The sequence below is a fragment of the Artemia franciscana genome, chromosome 5, assembly GCF_032884065.1.
Source record: "Artemia franciscana chromosome 5, ASM3288406v1, whole genome shotgun sequence".
Classification (NCBI taxonomy): Eukaryota; Metazoa; Arthropoda; class Branchiopoda; order Anostraca; family Artemiidae; genus Artemia; species Artemia franciscana.
In genome coordinates this window covers 27,238,697-27,262,197 of record NC_088867.1, presented here as the reverse complement: position 1 = coordinate 27,262,197, position 23,501 = coordinate 27,238,697, and the positions used below count along the sequence as shown (strand labels likewise).

Below are 23,501 nucleotides of genomic sequence, written 5' to 3'. Positions count from 1 at the left end.
TTGTGGGATTAATATTCTTATATATTAAATATTCAGTTTATTTTCATTAGTTCTTTTCATTCATCATGATTATTCTAGTGATTTTCGTTTATTATTCGTCGATGTTTTGAAAAACATCGACTGAAAAAGTTTTTAGTAAAATGCAAGTGACGGAATAGACTTTAAAACTATTACTGTTAGAGGAGGGGAAAGAGACAATATCAAAAATGCTGCTTGGAGTAATTTTATGTGTTTATTTATATACAATCCTATATATCAAACAAGATTTTGTTTAGTAATGGCTATGGAATTTGTATTTTGCGTCACATAAAGCTGTATATATTCAAGTCAACCATTAAAAAGATTATATATGAAATGAAACAACATCAAATAGTAATCATCAAATCGGAATTTCTTGCCATTTCTTTTATTTGCCCTCTTAAATGTTTTCGTGGGTGTGTACCTTTCTCCCCCATATGTGTATTTCCGAAAAATTGCAAGATTATTGGAATTCTTTTCTGAATTTTCTGTACATATTGAATTGAATTTTTTTTTTTCGAATTTTGAATAAACACGGCTGATTTTTGCATAAGAAATTTCATGACTTTTTAGCAACTTTCAGTTAAAAGTATTTTGTAATACTTCTATTAATAGTCATAATATCTGTCCTTTTTTGGCTTCATAATTAAGAACTTATGAATTGTTTGTTTCTGTTTTACTGACTCAAACTCTTAATCTTAAAAAGTTAGCCATAAAACGGTTTTAAAATAAGCATTGACAAATTGTTTTTTGTTTGAAAGCCTTTAACTTCAGTTTTTATTGTTGAATAAATACGGCTGATTTTAGTCTGAAATACGCTATATCCAGCTCATATATCAGCAAAAATATTTTGCACAGTTTATCTTTTAATGGTGTTAAATATCTCCTGTGCTTTTTATGGCACTTGGTATTGTCAGTCTGTCTGTCGGTCCCGGTTTTGCTACTTTAGGCACTTCCAGGTAAGCTAGGACGATGAAATTTGGCAAGCGTATCAGGGACCTGACCAGATTAAATCAGAAATAGTCGTTTCCCAGATTTGACCATCTGGGGGGGGGCGGTTAATTTGGAAAAAATAGAAAAAATGAAGTATTTTTAACTTATGAGCGGGTGATGGGATCTTAGTGAAATTTGATGTTTGGAATGATATTGTGTCTCAGAGCTCTTTTTTTAAATCCCGACCGGATCTGATGACATTGGGGGGAGTTGGAGGGGGAAATCTTGGGAAAACACTGGGATTGGAGGAATCGGGATGAAGCTTGGTGGATAGAATAAACAAATGTCTTTTATACGTGATTGAAAAAGTCGTACTGGATTCGCTCTCTTTGGAGGAGTTGCGGGGAGGGGTTCAGTGATTTGACGAGTTTGGTGCTTCTGGACGTGCTAGGACGATGAAAATTGGTAGGCGTGTCAGGGGGCTGCAAAATTTGACTTGATAGAGTCGTTTTCTCAGATTCGACTATTTAGGGGGCTAAAGGGAGAGGAAAAATTAGAAAAAATTAGGTATTTATAACATACGAGTGGGTGATCGGATCTTAATGAATTTTGATATTTAGAAGGACATCGTGACTCAGAACTTTTGTTTTAAATCCTGACCGGCATTAAGCCTCTTATTCCTTTTTAAATTTATCTATTGATTCATAGAATTTTGTTAGATCTCATACCATATGATCTCTTGGCTCTTGTCTCTTCTTGCCTCGTCACAAGTGCCATATGAGCTCTTAGCTCTTGTTGATTTTAGTATGTATAGTATAAAAATTTTTTTTTATTGTTATTTTTTTTTAGTTTGTGGTCCAAGGTATTGTTAAATATTTGTCACTAGTCCTTTATGAAGGTTTTAGTAGACTAATGAACCTTCTTTCGAAAGAGCAAACAGAAAAAAAATTTTTAGGGATAACTTCTTCAGGAAGATCATTCTAGATCAAAGTGTAACGTCAAATGAAACTAATTGTTTGTTCTGTTTTTTTGAAATTTTGTTTTCTTTTTTTCTTTATTTTTGTTTTGATCTGTTTAACTTGACCTTTCAGATAATGCAACAAGTGAGCTCTTATGCCCCAATGCAGTCTCCAGGGTCTTCGTCACTATCTCATGCCTCTGTTACTTTGAGTGTAGGGACTTCACACCAAAGTCCAATGTCACAAACTACCATTCATCCATCTCAGACTCAACGCTCCCAGCACAAACACATGAGTAGATTTCACACAAATATCTTCCAGTTGTGATTCCAAGTAGTGTTGGCTGACCAGTGCAGGTTATACCAAACAATGTGAAAATGCAAACTACCAAATGTTAGAAGGTAAATGTCAAAAAAAAGGACGGTCATTTACCTTGGTCACAAACTTTGACAACAGTGAATGAACCTCATTTTGAACAGGTGCTCCCTTAGCCTCCATCAGTTGAATGTAGTCCTAAAGAAGTTCAAAATCCTGTTGTGTACAGTGCTAGTGAGCAAATCCATATTTTAAATGACAAAAAAATCCCTTATAAAGGGCCTCATGAAAAAGACCAAAAAACTAACATCAAAAGGACAAAGGATAAAGTCCAATTTTGGTTGAAGAAAACATTATATAGAAATTCGGCACAGTAATTGTTGATGGTAATAGAGTTGTGAAAATTTTAGAGAATGAAAAATCTAGTGTAAAGAGTGTAAAAACTGATAATTGGATTAAACTGCCAAAAGGCTCTAAGAATATTGGAATGATGAAGCCATCAATGAAGCTCAGCAAAATATCGCCTGAGGTAATTTTTTTGGGTTTTATGAGTAGTTTTCACTTTTTTATTTATCTTTAATTATTTTACACTCTTTTATTAAACCTTTTATTTTAATTTATTATAATATTATTTATTCATATCGTATATATATATATATATATATATATATATATATATATATATATATATATATATATATATATATATATATATATATATATATATATATATGTATTTTTTATATTTTATATATATATATTATATATATATATATATATATATATATATATATATATATATATATATATATATATATATATATATATTTATGTTACTTTCGATAATATTTTATTATCATTCCTATTACTTTATTTATTTAATTCTTCCAAAAAAAGTAAGTATACAGTGCTTAATCATTGCTTAACACTTACACAGTATAGTAAACTATCGGTCTAATAGTAAACAAACAAGGTCAAGGTAATTAGGTTTGTCTTGGTTAACCTGTAATACTTTGAAATTTGCTTTTATCAGGATATATCTAGACCTGTTATTCTCCCCTAATTGTTCTTTGAATCTGGTTAATCGAAAGACCCTTCCTCCCAAAAACAATACTGAAGTTTTGAGACAAATTTATTTTTGAGATTCACTTTCCAAGATGGGGGGGGGAGATTCTTGCAAATTTCCTTGTATTTTTCTGAAAACTGCCTCTGTCGCAGATACACTTCCCCATCCCGCTGTTCAGTCCTCAAGATGGATCTGTGTTAGACATATAAATTGACGGGGAGGGAGAGAGCGGTATGGACAGTCGAAAAAACAACGAAATTAACCCCTAGATTTGGAGAAACATATTTACTCCCCTCTCCCTAAAGTTTTGTGAATGGACACTCCTAGTATGCGTTGACTTAGATAAGATTTATATCTTAGAAAATGACTTATCCTAAGTCAAAATAAGCCAATTCACAATTCAGAAACAAAACAAAGACAATAAAAAAGAGAAATATGGTAATATTGATCAAGAAAAAGACAGATTGATAAGTTGACATGTTACAAACATTGGAAACATAAAAAAAAAACTCGCAGAATTTAAAAAGAAATTAAACTAGTGAACAAAAAGGGGGTTGATGAGGTAAATGGAATAAATAACAAGGAAGAGGGTTTTTTGGTAATGTAAGAGGCAAAAGAATATAAGGAATTTAGTCAGAAATAGATTTTACATACATATCTAGTTAAAGTCTATTAAACATAACTATGGATCTATGCAGTTAAATGGAGAGAGAGACTCTATCCTAATATTTTGTCTTTCAAAAGACTGTGTTGTAGCCTATTTAATCCTGCCTGCATTTTGTGGGCATATAAGTAAAAAAAAATGACTTTATTCTTTAATGGACTTTATCAGAGACGCAGTGATTATAACCAAGGACTTAGTGTTGTAACACAATTGTTGAAACAATTCAACAAGAGTATAACTGGATTTAATGTTGAGAATAATGATAATTAATAATTATTAGTTATTTAATGACTTAATTAATTGTTTTAGTTCTAATTCTAATTACAGTGTCTCAATTCTCATTGATAAGAAGGATGTGTATACCATTGTTTTATCATATTAGGATTTCTCTGGAATCAGCCGAAATGTTTTTCCCCTCTTCCGATAGGGGGCGCAGGATAAATCATCAGTTTTGGATTACCCCCTCTTTGTTTTTTGTTAACCTTTTCAATTTCTGTACATTATTGTATATATTTGGGTGGTGAGGTTAGCATAAAACCTAAGGGGAGATGAACCATTTACCTCCTTTATGTCCTTTTATTAACCTTTCTAATTTCCTTGTAAATTCATCTATTTTTTCGTTTGACGAATCCAAGTATAAACTAATTGCATTGAAAATAATAAATTAGAATACAAGAGGAGGCAGGTTCAATTCAACCCGATACCTCAATTGCAATATAATTTTTGATTTCAATAATAGGCTATTTATATTTTTCATAATTTTTAAAAAATTATGAGAAAGGAGCAACTTTAAAGCTCCTTTAAAGAAAGGAGCAACATTAAAACTGAAAACGAACGGAAATTATTCCACATATGAAGGGGTCCTCAATACCTTGATCTATACGCTAAAGTCTTCAGCACTGAATAACTTGTTGTTGTTTTTCTAATCGCTAAATTGGCACAAGTAAATTAGATACATATGCTAGTAAACGAAAAGTTGAAAGTCTGACAAGACAAATAGAAAAATTTTTGGTAATCTTAACTTCTATTATTGACAAAACAAGAAGGATTACTACTATTTATGTATCTTTTGGGTTGATTCGATGTTTGTTAGTTTTGTTCTCCATGACTTCCATTGTTAGCTTTTTTGATTCGTCAATTTTGTATTGTCATTTTTTCAGTATTTTTGAAGCCTACATTGTTCACTAAAGATGGATTAGCAAAGGTTTTGTGTAGGTGTCAGCACTTTTTTTTCTTACTGCAAGTTTTTCTTTTTATTCTTTGTCATCAGTACAGCCAGCATCGTCTTTGAAACCAGGTGTTTGGACAGTCTCAACCCCCAATCCCCAATATCCCGAGATCTTTGAGGTTTCCTGTGTCTTATTTCCCTCGTTGTTTTCTGATGAGTTTTTTCTTCAGTTTACGTTTACCCCTCCCCCCTCTTGAAATGAAAACAGTGCATAACTAATCCATATTTTTTAGCTGTATAATTTCTAGCACTCTTTCAAGTCTCCTGTCCCTCCCACACTCCCAATGGAGGTTAGTTAAAAGGTCCTTTAACTATGCCTCTTGAGATGGGATTGACCCCTGTAATCCCTGAGGAAAGGGCTGTAAGATATGTAATCTGCCCATTGTTCATATAGGCTATACTATTTGTTATTGGGAAATATACATTTATTTTTTGGGGGGGGTATTTTTCATAGGGGAAAACGTTCCGAGGAGAATGAAAAGGGATTTTTTGGCAAGATATGAGTAAGGGTCAGAAATTAAAAAAAAGTTTTTTGACTTAAAAGTAAGGAGCAGTATTAAAATTTAAAACAAGCAGAAATTGATCTATATATGAGGGGGACTGATCTCTTGCTCAATCTTCCTTTTTTGTTTTACTTTTTGTCACAATGCTTTTAGGAGATTGATCGAACAGATGGGCCGTTTAATTTTGAATGGACGTATTTCTAAAGAAGATAAAGATTTTTAACATAAAGACTGAAGGTTGTGGAAGGGGCAGATTCACTCATATTATGGTAGTTTTAGCCAGCTCCCAAGTCCCCCTCGCTTACTTTGAAGCGAGTATTATCTGCTCGGCCGACAGGGGTTTCATGAAGGGGCCACCTTCACTCATTGTCGCCCGGTTTTGCTAAAATTACCATTTTCTGTGCCAAAAGCGAAATGGGAAGATGTTCTTTTTCTCTCTCTCTCTATATATATATATTCAAATTCGAGGCAAAAAGATCATCTTCAAGAAAAACAATCATAATATAAAACTAACTTACGAAAAATTTAAAACTAGCCTAAGGAAAAAGTAATTTTGATATCTAGAAATCGAGAATTTTCCAAACTGTAATCCTGTAAAAGCATATCAGCATCTAAAACAGAAAATTGTTATAAAACCTATGGTCTCCTCCAGAAAGATTTTGGAGCCTCATATTTCCTTCTTCTCTCATAACTGTCTTCTCTCCTATTTCTTGAAGACCGTGAGCTATCCCTGTTGGGAAATCCATCTTTTCTGTGCCTTTTCTTTCGATCTTCCTCTTCCTTTTCTGCCATATCCAACCTTCGTTTGCGATACCTTCCTTGGAATGGAGAGGGTGTCCTTTGTTTGTATTGTTTCTTGTGATATTGGTCACTCTCTTCCACTGCAGAAATTGATGAGCCTGCCCTAAGTAATTTTCTCTCCATTTCATCCAGGATTCTTCGCCTCATTTCTTCCAAATTATCCTCGTCTATTCCATTTTCCACTGTTTCTAAATTTGCTGCATTACTCTCATAAGAATTGCTAAAGTCGTGGTAATGGCCTTTACAAATCGCACAGTCACAATAAAAAGATATTTCTAATTCAAAACTTTGATCCATGTTAATATCTATTATGTTGTTGCTTGATGTAAGTAATTTTCACAACTGGAAAGTTTTAACGATTTCATTTCCTTATATTAATGAACGACATAGCTCTTAGATATTTGCACCAATCAATGCAAAGAGAATTGCTGACGTATGGTCTTCGGAAACATTCCGTTTAACGGTTGTAACAGCCCAATTCAGCTGTTTCTTGGATGTAACAGCCTTGCATAAAAGGCCCAGTAACAGCGCTATTTTAGTTATGGTTGTAATTAAAATCTTGTTTTCCAAAATCTTACAGTCGTAAAAAACCTAGTATGCATTTTACGTTTCAAGCATTGCATAGCAAATAGTATGATTCAAATCATTAGAAATACATTCAGCCATTGAAATGTATGGCTGAAACCAAAAATCAATGCGCTTAAAACTGGCAATTAGGCTCAAATAAATATCAGTGGAACATTCTTTTTGTAAATAGAACTTATTTACCTTTTTTGGGTGCTTATTTTTATCTTTTTAATTTTTTTCTAGAATAAAATGTACCAGCATATCAATATTTGTAATTATTAATTCGAATTACATTCTTGAAATTGGGTTAGGTTTTGAAATCCAGGTTAGGTTTTGGGGTTTGAACCCCTCCCCTCCCCCGAAATGTTTTCTGACTCGTAAAAACATAACAAAAATGGATATAAGCACATTTTTGTCGTTATTAGTTGTTTTTTTGTTTATGTGAACCCCCCACCCACCCTCGGAAAAATTCATGTTTTTATTTAATGTTTTAACACAGTAGCTTAAAACATTTTCTTGGAAAAACTACTCCGATTAGCCCAAAGCTATTCTGAGTTACTTATTAGAAGGGGCTTCCGAAGTTTGGAAGAACATTTCGCTGTAAGAATCGGTCCTTTGTCGAGTTGTGAGCTTAGGCCGAAGTCCCTTTTCCTGAAATAAATGAGAAGGGGAGTCAAAATACGAGCAAATGCATCTTGGAACATCAATTTTTAATAAGGATTCTGACATGTCTTGTTCTGCTATCCCTTGTCTTTAGATTTTCGACATAAAACGGTTTTGCTATCAGTCGATAAATGAGACTCAGCTCTATCAACCTGTCGAATTACGTTCTTTAAACTTACTTCTTTTTTTGGAATTGGTTAATGGTGTCAAAAATGGAGGAATGGTGTCAAAACTTTCCTATTTGTGAATGCACCAAGGGCATCAAAAGGAAAATTTTTTGCCCCTAGACTGTTCGTTCGTGTATTAATACGTGAAAACATCGATTTTTCTAATACATTTTTTTTTTTTAATTATGAAAATTTTAAAGCCGGGGCATATTTTCGTCAGTGTTGCCATTGTCTTAATTGGCAGTGTATTGTCTTAATTAAAAGTTTCCCCGGTTTACAATATAAACAAGATAGTTACACTATATTAATCACTATAAATAAGATAGTCAAAATAATATATATTGAATGATTAAATTATTCAATTTAGCAATGGGATTTTTTCAGTTGATTTAAGAATTCAAATAATTTAAACGGTGACAGGGAGAAGCTGACACTTTCATCTATTGAGTAAACCTATAATTAATTCGGATTACATTCTTGAAATTCGGTTTGCTTTTTATATTTTTATAAGATTTTTCGCTAGTCAAAACTCTTAACATTACTATATATATATATATATATATATATATATATATATATATATATATATATATATATATATATATATATATATATATATATTTCACTTAAAATTTTCTTCATTTTTTCAAATAATTCGACTTCCCGCTCGGTATATTCAATTTTGGCTTTAAGGGTAGTTTTATGTATATAGTCTTCAGTAACTCATTGACTATATTTACTTTTTTTTTTCACTTTGCCCTATTGTCTCAATAATTCTATGCATTTTTTTTCCTTGTTTAATTATCTTTTCATAGCCATTTAATTACTCAACCTTTCTATACTGAACTATTTATTCTGGCTGCATACCAACAAGTTGGTTTTAATCATATGTTTGTTTACATCCTGTGACACATGTGATCTTCTCTCAGCCAAAGATAGCAACACGTTTTCATCGTAATCACGTGTTTTTGTTTGTCAATAAGTTTATTATTTCCTTGTATTCAAATTTATTTTGCATACAAAACACTTTATTTGTCTTGTACTTTAAAGAGAGGTTTATTCCGGATTTTTTTTTTTTTATTATAATTATTTTTATGGTAATTTTTTTCAAAATAAAACACAACATTTGAAAAGATTATTTAATTTAAATGACTTAGAAATAATACAGTTTATTTTATGTAGATAGGGTAAATGAACTAGGACACAATGGTCCTATAATGTAGGGAGAGGGCTCATTGTCAAAATTCTGAGATGGCCATTTTGTTAGCATAGTTGAAAAGTTCAATAACTATGTCTTTGGGTATAACTTCAATCCCCAACAGCCGGGAAAAGGGTATAAGCTTTAAAATTTGCCTATAGTTTACGCATAGTAGTTGTTATGGGAGGTAAAAGTTTGTTTATTACTAGTTTGTAGCAGATGATACATCCATTAAAACATGAAAAACCATTTTTATGGCACTTGGTATCTACCAAGTGACATGTAGCGATCACAAATCCTGTCTGTCTGTCTGTCCCGGTTATTCTAGTTTAGCACTTCCAGGTAATCTAGGACGATGAAATTTGGCAGGCGTATTAGGAACTAGGCCAGATTTAAATTATAAATTGTCGTTTCCCCGATTCCGCCTTCTGGAGGGGGGTGAGTGGGGGGACGGATAAATCGGAAAAATTAGAAAAAAAATTACGTATTTTTAACTTACGAACAGGTGACCGGATCTTAATGAAATTTGATATTTAGATGGAAATCATGTCTCAGAGCTCTTATTTTAAATCCCGACCAGATCTGTTTACATTGGAGGGAGTTAGAGGGGGAAACCAGAAATCTTGGAAAATGTTTAGAGTGGAGAGATCGGGATGAAACTTGGTGGATAGGATAAGCAATTGTCGTAGATACGTGATTGACGTAACCGGAATGGATCCGCTCTTTTTTTGGTGGAGTTAGTGGGTGGTGTTCAGTGCTTTGGCGAGTTTGGTGCTTCTGGACGTGCGAGGATGATGCAAATTGGTAGATGTGTCAGAGAGCTGCACAAATTGACTTGATAACGTCGTTTTCCCTGATTCGACCCTCTGGGGGGCTGAAGGGAGAGGAAAAATTAGGTATTTTTAATTTACGAGTGGGTGATCAGATCTTAATGAATTTTCATATTTAGAAGGACCTCGTGACTCAGAGCTCTTATTTTAAATCCCAACCGGCATCAAGCCTCTGATATTTTTTTTTTTAAATCAATCTATCGATTTTTAGAAATTTGCTAGAGCTCATACCATATGAGCTCTTGGCTCTTCCGGCCTCGTCACAAGTGCCATCTGAGCTCTTAGCTCTTGTTCTATTAGTTCCTCAAGTTCAATTTCTGTGACTTTTTCTATCTTATTGGTAAATTTAGTTTCTAGTAATTGATCTTTTAGTGCTGTCAGTGCTGCCTAAACTTCCAACTTAACTTTTAAGGTCCTTGCAACTTCAGCTTCTTGAGCTGTCAGTATCTTAAAAGCAAATTTAGGTTCTAGTAATTAATCTCTTAATTTTTCCTGTACTGCCTCAACTTCCACTTACAACAGCTGTTACAGCTCATTCCAGAGAGAAGACCATTCTCTTTAATCAACGGATTGGGGAAGGATCTCAGAAACAATTGTCAAGCTCTGGAGATGAACAGATGAATCAAGAGCTGATTCAGACTCTGGCTTTGAGCTCTTCCGATGCTATTCAACTAAATGATGGGACTGAGGGAGCTGTGCATGAACCTTGAAGACCCGTGCTTTTGAAAAGTTTTTCAACTGTTTTGCTGGTCCTAAACAAGGTTATTATACATTTTAATTCTTCTGTGCTTATTCTTTGTATTTTAACTCTTCATTCTCATGTCTCATTTCATATTTTCTCACTCTTTTTATCCTCCATTCTCATGTCTCATTCTTCATATTTCCCATTTTTATGTGCAATCTTTGCTTATTACATGTTAGTCTTAGTCTGATAAAAAAAAAAAAAAAAAAAAAAATAAAGAACGCTACAGGGCATAACTTTTAATGTTGGGCATTTTTTATCAGGGAAATCCCTTTATTTCCATTTGATATAGAGCATGTGTGGGTATCCTTTATATGTACATCAAAAGAATCGCATTTTAATGCTGATTTTAAATATATAAGTTTCATCAAGTTTAGTTTTACCCATCAAAAGTTACGAGCCTGAGAAAATTTGCCTTATTTAGGAAAATAGGGGGAAACACCCCCCAAAAGTCGTAGGATCTTAACGAAAATGACACCATCGGATTCAGCGTATCAGAGAACCCTACTGTAGAAGTTTCAAGCTCCTATCTACAAAAATGTGGAATTTTGTATTTTTTGCCAGAAGACAAATCACGGTTGCGTGTTTTTTTTTTTTTTTTTTTTTTTTTTTTTTTTTTTTTTTTTTTTTTCCCAGGGGTCATCGTATCGACCAAATGGTCCTAGAATTTCGCAAGAGGGCTCATTTTAACGGAAATTAAAAGTTCTAGTGCCCTTTTTAAGTGACCAAAAAAATTGGAGGGCATCTAGGCCCTCTCCCACGCTCATTTTTTCCCCAAAATCAACGGATCAAAATTTTGAGATAGCCATTTTGTTCAGCATAGTCGAAAACCATAATAACTATGTCTTTGGGGATGACTTACTCCCCCACAATCCCTGGGGGAGGGGCTGCGAGTTACAAACTTTGACCAGTGTTTACATATAGTAATGGTTATTGGGAAGTGTACAGACGTTTTCAGGGGAATTTTATTTTGTTTAGGGGTGGGGCTGAGAAGAGGGGGCTATGTTGGAGGATCTTTCCTTGGAGGAATCTGTCATGGGGAAGAAAAATTCAATGACAAAGGCGCAGGATTCTCTCTCTAGCATTACTATAAGAAAACAATGAAAAATAAACATGAAAACGTTTTTTTTTCAAATGAAAGGAAGAAGTAGCATTGAAACTTAAAACTAACAGAGATTATCACGCATATGAGGGATTCTAAAAATACTTTAGCATAAAGAGCGAGGTATTTAGGAGGAGATAAATACCTTGCTCTTTATGCTAAAGTATTTTTAGTAATTCAACTATTTATTCTACGGCCTTTCTGATTCAGGGGTCATTCTTAAAGAATTGGGACAAAACTTACGATTTAGTGTAAAGAGCGAGGTATTAACGAGGGTACAAACCCCCTCGTATACATAATAAAAATATAAGGTTATGAAAGTTTGTTACGTAAGTTAATTCTCAAGTTACATATATTTTTTACTAATAAAAACGTTCATTAAAAATTAAAAGTTCTAGTTGCCTTTTTAAGTAACCGAAAAATTGGAGGGCAACTAGGCCTCCTTCTCCACCCCTTATTTCTCAAAATAGTCTGATCAAATCTAAGAGAAAGCCATTTAGCCAAAAAAAGAATTAATATACAAATTTCATTTTAATAATTTATGTGCGGAGAGCCAAAACCAAACATGCATTAATTCAAAAACGTTCAGAAATTAAATATAAAAAAAACTAATTTTTTTAGCTGAAAGTAAGGAGCGACATTAAAACTTAAAACGAACAGAAATTACTCCGTATATGAAATGATTTGTCCCCTCCGCAATCCCTCGCTCTTTACGCTAAAGTTTGACTCTTTGCCACAATTCTACTTTTTAAAACAATTAAAAGTTTTAGCGTAAAGAGCGAGGGATTGCGGAGGGGACAAATCATTTCATATACGGAGTAATTTCTGTTCGTTTTAAGTTTAATGTCGCTCCTTACTTTCAGCTAAAAAAATTAGTTTTTTTTATATTTAATCCCTTCCAGAAACGGGACAAAGAGGATGAGTCATCAAGACTTATATGCATGAACTGCATTCACTAAGCAACACGTTTAAAGAGAAACTATTCTGAAACTTGCCTGTGGCAATTAATTAGTAATTTGTGTTCAAAATGGCAAGAAAGAATATTGAATTGAAATTTTTTTCGAATTTTGAATAAACACGGTTGATTTTTGCATAAGAAATTTCATGACTTTTTAGCAACTTTCAGTAAAAAATATTTTGTAATACTTATATTAATAGTCATAATATCTGTCCTTTTTTGGCCTCATAATTAAGAACTTATAAATTGTTTGTTTCTGTTTTATTGACTCAAACTCTTAATCTAGCCTTAAAACCTGTTTAAAATAAGCATTGAGAAATTGTTTTTTGTTTGAAAGCTTTTAACTTCAGTTTTTATTTTTGAATAAATACGGCTGATTTTAGTCTGAAATACGCTATACCCAGCTCATACTGTTTCTCTTTTAATAGTGTTAAATATTTCCTGTGCTTTTTGATTTTAGTATGTATAGTATATAATTTTTTTTTATTATTATTTTTTTTAGTTTGTGGTCCAAGGTATTGTTAGGTATTTGTCACTAGTCCTATGTCAAGGTTTTAGTAGACTAATGAACCTTCTTTTGAAAGAGAAAACAGATAAAACTTTTAGGAATAACTTCTTCAGGAAGATCATTCTAGATCAAAGTGCAACGTCGAATGAAGCTAATTATTTTGTTTTGCTTTCTTTTTTGAAATTTTTGGTTTCCTTTTTTTCTTTATTTTCGTTTTGAACTGTTTAACTTGACCTTTCAGATAATGCAACAAGTGAGCTCATATGCCCCAATGCAGTCTCCAGGGTTTTCGCCACCATCTCATGCCTCTGTTACTTTGAGTGTAGGGACTTCACACCAAAGTCCAATGTCACAAACTACCATTCATCCATCTCAGACTCAACGCTCCCAGCACAAACACATGAGTAGATTTCACACAAATATCTTCCAGTTGTGATTCCAAGTAGTGTTGGCTCACCAGTGCAGGTTATACCAAACAATGTGAAAATGCAACCTACCAAATGTCAGAAGGTAAATGTCAATAAAACGGACGGTTATTTACCTTGGTCACAAACTTTGACAACAGTCAATGAACCTCATTTTGAACAGGTGCTCGCTTAGCCTCCTTCAGCTGAATGTAGTCCTAAAGAAGTTCAAAATCCTGTTGTGTACAGTGCTACTGAGCAAATCCATATTTTAAATGACAATTTTGGTTGAAGAAAACACTATATAGAAATTCGCCAGAGTAATTGTTGATGGCGATAGAGTTGTGAAAATTGTAGAGAATAAAAAATCTAGTGTAAAGAGTGTAAAAAATGATAATTGGATTAAACTGTCAAAAGGCTCTAAGAATATTGGAATGATGAATCCATCAATGTAGCTCAGCAAATTATCGCCTGAGGTAATTTTTTGGGGTTTTATGAGTAGTTTTTATTTTTTTATTTATTTATCTTTAATTATTTTATCACTCTTTTATTAAAACTTTTATTTTAATTTATTATAATATTATTTATATATATATATATATATATATATATATATATATATATATATATATATATATATGTATAAATATATATATATATATATATATATATATATGTATATATATATATATATATGTATATATATATATATCTATATATATAAAAATAAGTTGTCTGTGGATGGATGGATGGATGTGTCAGGTGACGTCACCTGAAAAAACTGGATCAGGTGACGTCAAAACTGAAAAAACTAAAAAAAGGCAAAAACTACAAAAAAAACTAAAAACTAATAAAAAAAATAAAAAAGCTAAAAAACTAAAAAAACTATAAAGGTAAAAACCAATAAAAAACTAAAAAAAAAACTGAAAAAACTAAAAAAAGGCAAAAACTACAAAAAAAACTAAAAACTAATAAAAAAAGTAAAAAAGCTAAAAAACTAAAAAAACTAAAAAAAGGTAAAAAAATAAAAAAAATAAAAAATAAAAAAAAACTAAAAAAAAGGAAAAAACTGAAAATAAGCTAAAATAAAGGTAAAAACCAATAAAAAACTAAAAAAAAAAGGAAAAAACTAATAAATGACGACACTCAAAGAGAAAAAAAAGGCAAAAACTACAAAAAAAACTAAAAACTAATAAAAAAAATAAAAAAGCTAAAAAACTAAAAAAACTAAAAAAAGGCAAAAACTACAAAAAAAACTAAAAACTAATAAAAAAGCTAAAAAACTAAAAAAACTAAAAAAAAGGCAAAAACTACAAAAAAACTAAAAACTAATAAAAAAAATAAAAAAGCTAAAAAACTAAAAAAAACTAAAAAAACTAAAAAAAGGTAAAAAACTAAAAAAAACTAAAAACTAAAAAAAACTAAAAAAGGTAAAAACTAAAAGAACTAAAAAAGAAAAAAATAAATGACGACACTCAAAGAGAAAGCGACCAGGACAAAAGGAATGTTCGATTAGCAATCAACAAAGCACCGGGACACAGGGAGTATAAATGACGACCCGGGGGAAACAGGGGGATATAAATGACGACCGGGACAAAAAAACTAAAAAGAAAAAAAAACTAAAATCTAATAAAAAAACTAAAAAATCTAAAAATCTAAATAAGCTAAAAAAGAAAAAAAAAGGAAAAAAATAAAGGAGAAAAACAAAACTAAAAAACGAATGTATATACAGACCGGGACACCGGGATACAAATGACGACCGGGACCCGGGACACAGGGAATATAAATGACGACCGGGACACAGGGACACAACTCCGGTACACCGGGATACAAATGACGACCGGGACACAGGGAATATAAATGACGACCGGGACACAGGGACACAACTACAACGGGGACACCGGGGGAAACAGGGGGATATAAATGACGACCGGGACAAAAAAACTAAAAAGAAAAAAAAACTAAAAACTAATAAAAAAACTAAAAAATCTAAAAATCTAAATAAGCTAAAAAAGAAAAAAAAAGGAAAAAAATAAAGGAGAAAAACAAAACTAAAAAACGAATGTATATACAGACCGGGACACCGGGATACAAATGACGACCGGGACCCGGGACACAGGGAATATAAATGACGACCGGGACACAGGGACACAACTACAACGGGGACACCGGGGGAAACAGGGGGATGTAAATGACGACCGGGACACCGGGACAGGGAATGGTCGATTAGCAATCACCATCAACAAAGCTCAAGGGCAATCATTAGAATCATGAGGTATAGATCTGAATACAGATTGTTTTCCCATGGACCATTATATGTTGCATGTTCAAGAGTCGGTAAACCTGACAATCTATTTATATGCAAAGACAATGGGACAGCAAAGAATGTTGTATATTTGCAAGTTTTACGTAGTTAAAACCATATATATACATCTATCTATATTCACAGGTGGGACATAGGGACACAACTACAATGGCGCGTAACTATTATGGCGCGTAACGACTTACGCGCGCGGGGGGGCTTGGGGGGGGCGCGAAGCGCCCCCACCAACTAAGTGTTGGGGTGGCGCGAAGCGCCACCCCAACAGCTAGTATATATATATATATATATATATATATATATATATATATATGTATATATATATATATATATATATATATATATATATATATATATATATATATATATATATATATATATATATATATATATATAATACTATAAATATTATTTATATTACTTTCGATAATATTTTATTATCATTCCTATTACTTTATTTATTTAATTCCACCAAAAACATTAAGTATACAGTGCTTATTCATTGCTTAACATTTACACAGTAAATGTTAAACACAAGTTTATTATGTTTAAAACAATAAGTCTATTGAACATAACTATGGATCTATGCAGTTAAATGGAGAGAGAGACTCTATCCTACTATTTTGTCTTTCAAAATACTGTGTTCTAGCCTATTTAATTCTGCCTGCATTTTGTGGGCATATAAGTAAAAAAAATGACTTTGTTCTTTTCAAGAACAATAAGTAGTCCCCCTCACACATCCCTCTTTTCCTTGAAGGCGTCCAATAAAAATTTTGGGATAACTTTTAGACTCAATATAGTTAAAAGGTCCTTTAACTATGCCTCTGGAGATGGTATTCACCCCTATAGTCCCTCAGGAAAGGGCTGTAAGATATGTAATTTTCCATTGTTCATATAGGCTATACTATTTGCTATTGGGAAATATACATGATTTTTTTTTTGGGGTGGGAGGGGTGTTTTACATGGGGGAAAACGATCCCAGGGGAATGAAAGGGGATTTCTTGGCAAGATTTGAGTAAGGGTCAGAAATTAAAAAAAAGTTTTTGACTTAAAAGTAAGGAGCATTGTTAAAAATTAAAACAAGCAGAAATTATTCTATATATGAGGGGGACTGCTCCCTTGCTCAATCTTTCTTTTTTGTCACAATGCTTTTAGGAGATTGATCGAACAGAAGGGCTGTTGAATTTTTAATGGGCGTATTTCTAGAGAAAATTAACATTTTAACATAAAGACTGAAGGTTGTGGAAGGGGCAGACTCACTCATATTATGATAGTTTTAGAAAGCTCCCAAGTCCCCCTGGCTTACTTTAAAGCGAGTATTATCTGCTCAGCCGACAGGGGTTTCATGAAGGGGCCACCTTCACTCATTGTCGCCCGGTTTTGCTAAAATTACCATTTTCTGTGCCAAAAAAGAAGTGGGAAGATGTTCTTTTTTTCTCTCTATATATGTATCCAAATTCGAGGCAAAAAGATCATCTTCAAGAAAAACAAGCATAATATAAAAGTAACTTACGAAAAATTTAAAACTAGCCTAAGGAAAAAGTAATTTTGATGTATAGAAAACGAGAATTTTCCAAACTGCAATCCTGTAAAAAGCATATCAGCATCTAAAGCAGAAAATTGTTATAAAACCTATGGCCTCCTCCAGAAAAATTTTGGAGCCTCATATTCCCTAGTTCTCTCATAGTTGTCTTCTCTCCTATTTCTTGAAGACCGTGAGCTATCCCTGTTGGGAAATCCATCTTTTCTGTGCCTTTTCTTTCGATCTTCCTCTTCCTTTTCTGCCATATCCAACCTTCGTTTGCGATACCTTCCTTGGAATGGAGAATAATTCTTCATTCTCATGTCTCGTTCCATACTTCTCACTCTTCTTATCCTCTATTTTCTTGTCTCATTCTTCATATCTCTCATTTTTATGTGCAATCTTTACTTATTATATGTTAGTCTTAGTCTGATCAAAAAAAAATATGAAAGAACGCTACAGGGCTTAACATTTAATGTTGGACATTTTTTTATCAGGGAAACCCGTTTATTGTGTTGCGAGAGCAACACTCTGGTTTTGTCCCGTTTTTTTTTTTTTTTTTTTTTTTTTTTTTTTTTTTTTTTTTTTTTTTTTTTTTTTACCATGCCGCCGATCTCAGTCTATCCGTGGAAACTGGAAACGGTCTAACCTGTGCGGTTTTTACGGAAAGTGTGGACCTCAGGCCGGATTGATGAATATGACATTACATTTTGGAAAGCTCTGCAGAACTATTGGCTGGGGCCAAAAAAGATGGTTTTTGCTTGTTAATTTGACTTCTCCCTAGGTATTTTCAATTTTTGCTTTAAGTGGGGGGGGGGGGCACTTACATCGACCATACAAATTTAAGGGCCAGAAAACTTCAAATAAATAACCTAATGGGGTCGTAACTATACGCGCAACAGTAACGCTGAAGAAGAGAGGGTGGGGGTGGCCTCGCAATACATCTGCTTTGCTAGTCCATTACTTCCCTTCACATTTATTTTGGTGAAGAGGGCTTCAGCCTAAGCCTACAACTCCACACAAGGACACATTCTTAAATTCACAACTCACAATTCATACAGCAAAATGTTCTTTCAGACTTCGGCAACCCCTTCAAATAAGTAAACTAGAATAATTTCGGGCTAATCAGAATAGTTTTCCGAAGACAATATTTTAGACTACCTACAACTAAAACATTAAATAAAAACAGGCACTGAAAAATAAAACCTAAAAGAACTAAATACAGCTCGTAAAAAGAATGTTTCACTGGCACTAATTTGCAGCAATAAGTAATCGCTGCAAATTACATTTTAATTTCCTAAGTTGAAAAAGAAGAGATTCGAAAAGTGAAACCTTAACAATTAGAATTTATTCTTGCCAAACTTTGAACAAGAAAATTATCACAAATGAGATTTGAGCTACTATCCCCTGTAACCCCCAAAGCTACAGGCCTTGCCTTGATTATACTATTGCTGAAAACAATATATATTTTCAACAAATGTCTCTTGTCATAACCATTAAAAAGGTTTTAAGATTTTAAGCATTAAACAGACCCCCCTTGATATCTCTTTTTCTCCTTTGAATTTTTTTATGTTGATTTTTCAGGGAAGGTCATTGATCTTCAACAGTGACCATTTTCAGTGTTTTATGTAAAGCTTACAGCATGATTAGCCATATATGTTCAAGAGTCCATATTTGGTTTTCAAAGTATGTCTGTCTGATTTTGAAAGCGTACCAACATAATATTCCACTAGCTTTGGCTTGCCCTAAAAATATCAGTTAGCGTAGATTGTATTACAAGAGAATCATTTTAATCTTAAAAAAAAAATCCAGAGCAGAAAGATCCAAATGAGATATGGAAAGGCGTTTTTTGTCAAACATCGCCAAATATTAATCCCACAACCTTGAAACCTTATCAATGTCCATGGAATAACCGACAGCAGGCCAACACGTTATTAATAAATAAAAATTGTAGATGTCAGACAAAACTAAAATGGAATATGGGCGTAATTTTTAACAGCACTTTACGTACAAGGCAAAACAGCTCCCATTGAAGAGGATATGTTGTACAAATGATTTAAGCTGTCTTGCAAAATATCCAAAACGGAAAGCTACAAATAAACGACACGATGCTATCAACGGCAAGAAAGACACCACTTTGTTATTCTGTGCTTCAAATCTTGAAAAAGTTATCTTTGTTTGAAAATAGATGGCGCTCTTAAATTTACTGTTTGTCCATGGTTTAACTTGTGTTAAAAGTAAAACATGTTGGCTTTAAAATGAAAACTAAATGAAACAAATTTATCTTTCACCACAACTGATAATTTTGAATAATTATATTATTTTATGAATACGTGCGAATAGTGGTTCTTTGTATGAATTGTTTTTTTGTTTTTTTTTATTAATTAATTCTCTTTAATTTTCAGTTCTCTGTTGAAAAACGGTAAAAAATATTAAACATCCCCGTTCAGGGAACGTTGATGGGGCTATTAAAATAAATAAAAATACACTAATTAGCCCTACTAGATTAAAATAGAAAATTTTTATTTTTAAGCCAAAGACATGAAAACTTAGAAATATTCACTATATTAACCAATAATAAACTTTGGCAATCAAAAAATTAACAGATAATAATGTAGTAAAAAGAAGAAGTTTTTAAAAGCAAAGAGCCATATTAAACTTAAGATCAGCTTAAGTAAAGTCCAATAGTAATTTAAACTTGAAATGACCAGAAATTAAAACAAATAATTATATCAAACATAAATATTATAGATACTGATATAGATGAATTAGTAAATCTTAAAAAGAGTAAAAGCTAAATTGGATATTGAAGTCAAACTTAGAATGAGCAAATTTAATTCAAGCTGGAGTTTAGCTACTGCCCCCTTCCCCCTCCTCTAAATGCAAATGTTCTAAAGCCTGTTACTTCATTCGTGCGTTTTGAAAACAAATTATATTATATACATTTCTTATGATTATAATTATAATTTTGGAAAAAAATGAAACGAAAAAATAAAAAAAAATCTTGAATTGCTGAGTTTTGTGGGATTAATATTCTTATATATTAAATATTCAGTTTATTTTCATTAGTTCTTTTCATTCATCATGATTATTCTAGTGATTTTCGTTTATTATTCGTCGATGTTTTGAAAAACATCGACTGAAAAAGTTTTCAGTAAAATGCAAGTGACGGAATAGACTTTAAAACTATTACTGTTAGAGGAGGGGAAAGAGACAATATCAAAAATGCTGCTTGGAGTAATTTTATGTGTTTATTTATATACAATCCTATATATCAAACAAGATTTTGTTTAGTAATGGCTATGGAATTTGTATTTTGCGTCACATAAAGCTGTATATATTCAAGTCAACCATTAAAAAGATTATATATGAAATGAGACAACATCAAATAGTAATCATCAAATCGGAATTTCTTGCCATTTCTTTTATTTGCCCTCTTAAATGTTTTCGTGGGTGTGTACCCTTCTCCCCCATATGTGTATTTCCGAAAAATTGCAAGATTGTTGGAATTCTTTTCTGAATTTTCTGTAGATATTGAATTGAATTTTTTTTTTCGAATTTCGAATAAACACGGCTGATTTTTGCATAAGAAATTTCATGACTTTTTAGCAACTTTCAGTTAAAAGTATTTTGTAATACTTCTATTAATAGTCATAATATCTGTCCTTTTTTGGCTTCATAATTAAGAACTTATGAATTGTTTGTTTCTGTTTTACTGACTCAAACTCTTAATCTTAAAAAGTTAGCCATAAAACGGTTTTAAAATAAGCATTGACAAATTGTTTTTTGTTTGAAAGCCTTTAACTTCAGTTTTTATTGTTGAATAAATACGGCTGATTTTAGTCTGAAATACGCTATATCCAGCTCATATATCAGCAAAAATATTTTGCACAGTTTATCTTTTAATGGTGTTAAATATCTCCTGTGCTTTTTATAGCACTTGGTATTGTCAGTCTGTCTGTCGGTCCCGGTTTTGCTACTTTAGGCACTTCCAGGTAAGCTAGGACGATGAAATTTGGCAAGCGTATCAGGGACCTGACCAGATTAAATCAGAAATAGTCGTTTCCCAGATTTGACCATCTGGGGGGGGGGCGGTTAATTTGGAAAAAATAGAAAAAATGAAGTATTTTTAACTTATGAGCGGGTGATGGGATCTTAGTGAAATTTGATGTTTGGAATGATATTGTGTCTCAGAGCTCTTTTTTTAAATCCCGACCGGATCTGATGACATTGGGGGGAGTTGGAGGGGGAAATCTTGGGAAAACACTGGGATTGGAGGAATCGGGATGAAGCTTGGTGGATAGAATAAACAAATGTCTTTTATACGTGATTGAAAAAGTCGTACTGGATTCGCTCTCTTTGGAGGAGTTGGGGGGAGGGGTTCAGTGATTTGACGAGTTTGGTGCTTCTGGACGTGCTAGGACGATGAAAATTGGTAGGCGTGTCAGGGGGCTGCAAAATTTGACTTGATAGAGTCGTTTTCCCAGATTCGACTATTTAGGGGGCTAAAGGGAGAGGAAAAATTAGGAATTTATAACTTACGAGTGGGTGATCGGATCTTAATGAATTTTGATATTTAGAAGGACATCGTGACTCAGAACTTTTGTTTTAAATCCTGACCGGCATTAAGCCTCTTATTCCTTTTTAAATTTATCTATTGATTCATAGAATTTTGTTAGATCTCATACCATATGATCTCTTGGCTCTTATCTCTTCTTGCCTCGTCACAAGTGCCATATGAGCTCTTAGCTCTTGTTGATTTTAGTATGTATAGTATAAAAATTTTTTTTTATTGTTATTTTTTTTTAGTTTGTGGTCCAAGGTATTGGTAAATATTTGTCACTAGTCCTTTATGAAGGTTTTAGTAGACTAATGAACCTTCTTTCGAAAGAGCAAACAGAAAAAATTTTTTAGGGATAACTTCTTCAGGAAGATCATTCTAGATCAAAGTGTAACGTCAAATGAAACTAATTGTTTGTTCTGTTTTTTTGAAATTTTGTTTTCTTTTTTTCTTTATTTTTGTTTTGATCTGTTTAACTTGACCTTTCAGATAATGCAACAAGTGAGCTCATATGCCCCAATGCAGTCTCCAGGGTCTTCGTCACTATCTCATGCCTCTGTTACTTTGAGTGTAGGGACTTCACACCAAAGTCCAATGTCACAAACTACCATTCATCCATCTCAGACTCAACGCTCCCAGCACAAACACATGAGTAGATTTCACACAAATATCTTCCAGTTGTGATTCCAAGTAGTGTTGGCTGACCAGTGCAGGTTATACCAAACAATGTGAAAATGCAGACTACCAAATGTTAGAAGGTAAATGTCAAAAAAAAGGACGGTCATTTACCTTGGTCACAAACTTTGACAACAGTGAATGAACCTCATTTTGAACAGGCGCTCCCTTAGCCTCCATCAGTTGAATGTAGTCCTAAAGAAGTTCAAAATCCTGTTGTGTACAGTGCTAGTGAGCAAATCCATATTTTAAATGACAAAAAAATCCCTTATAAAGGGCCTCATGAAAAAGACCAAAAAACTAACATCAAAAGGACAAAGGATAAAGTCCAATTTTGGTTGAAGAAAACATTATATAGAAATTCGGCACAGTAATTGTTGATGGTGATAGAGTTGTGAAAATTGTAGAGAATGAAAAATCTAGTGTAAAGAGTGTAAAAACTGATAATTGGATTAAACTGCCAAAAGGCTCTAAGAATATTGGAATGATGAAGCCATCAATGAAGCTCAGCAAAATATCGCCTGAGGTAATTTTTTGGGGTTTTATAAGTAGTTTTTACTTTTTTATTTATCTTTAATTATTTTACACTCTTTTATTAAACCTTTTATTTTAATTTATTATAATATTATTTATTCATATCGTATATATATATATATATATATATATATATATATATATATATATATATATATATATATATATATATACTATAAATATTATTTATGTTACTTTCGATAATATTTTATTATCATTCCTATTACTTTATTTATTTAATTCTGCCAAAAAAAGTAAGTATA

The 23,501-nt window shown here is 32.5% G+C and overlaps 1 long non-coding RNA gene across 22 annotated transcripts in view; it reads left to right on the top strand.

Moving 5' to 3' along the window:
* The window catches only part of LOC136027194 (uncharacterized), a 146,531-nt gene that overhangs the window by 63,862 nt on the left and 59,168 nt on the right, over nt 1-23,501 (top strand). For 19 of the 22 annotated variants that reach the window (XR_010617536.1, XR_010617533.1, XR_010617528.1 and 16 more), the window contains 4 exons: nt 2,043-2,754; nt 10,444-10,673; nt 13,464-14,102; nt 22,519-23,230. This is a non-coding gene — a long non-coding RNA (uncharacterized LOC136027194). The remainder of the gene's footprint in view (nt 1-2,042; nt 2,755-10,443; nt 10,674-13,463; nt 14,103-22,518; nt 23,231-23,501) is intronic. The other 3 variants (XR_010617526.1, XR_010617522.1, XR_010617530.1) reach the window with 3 other exon arrangements.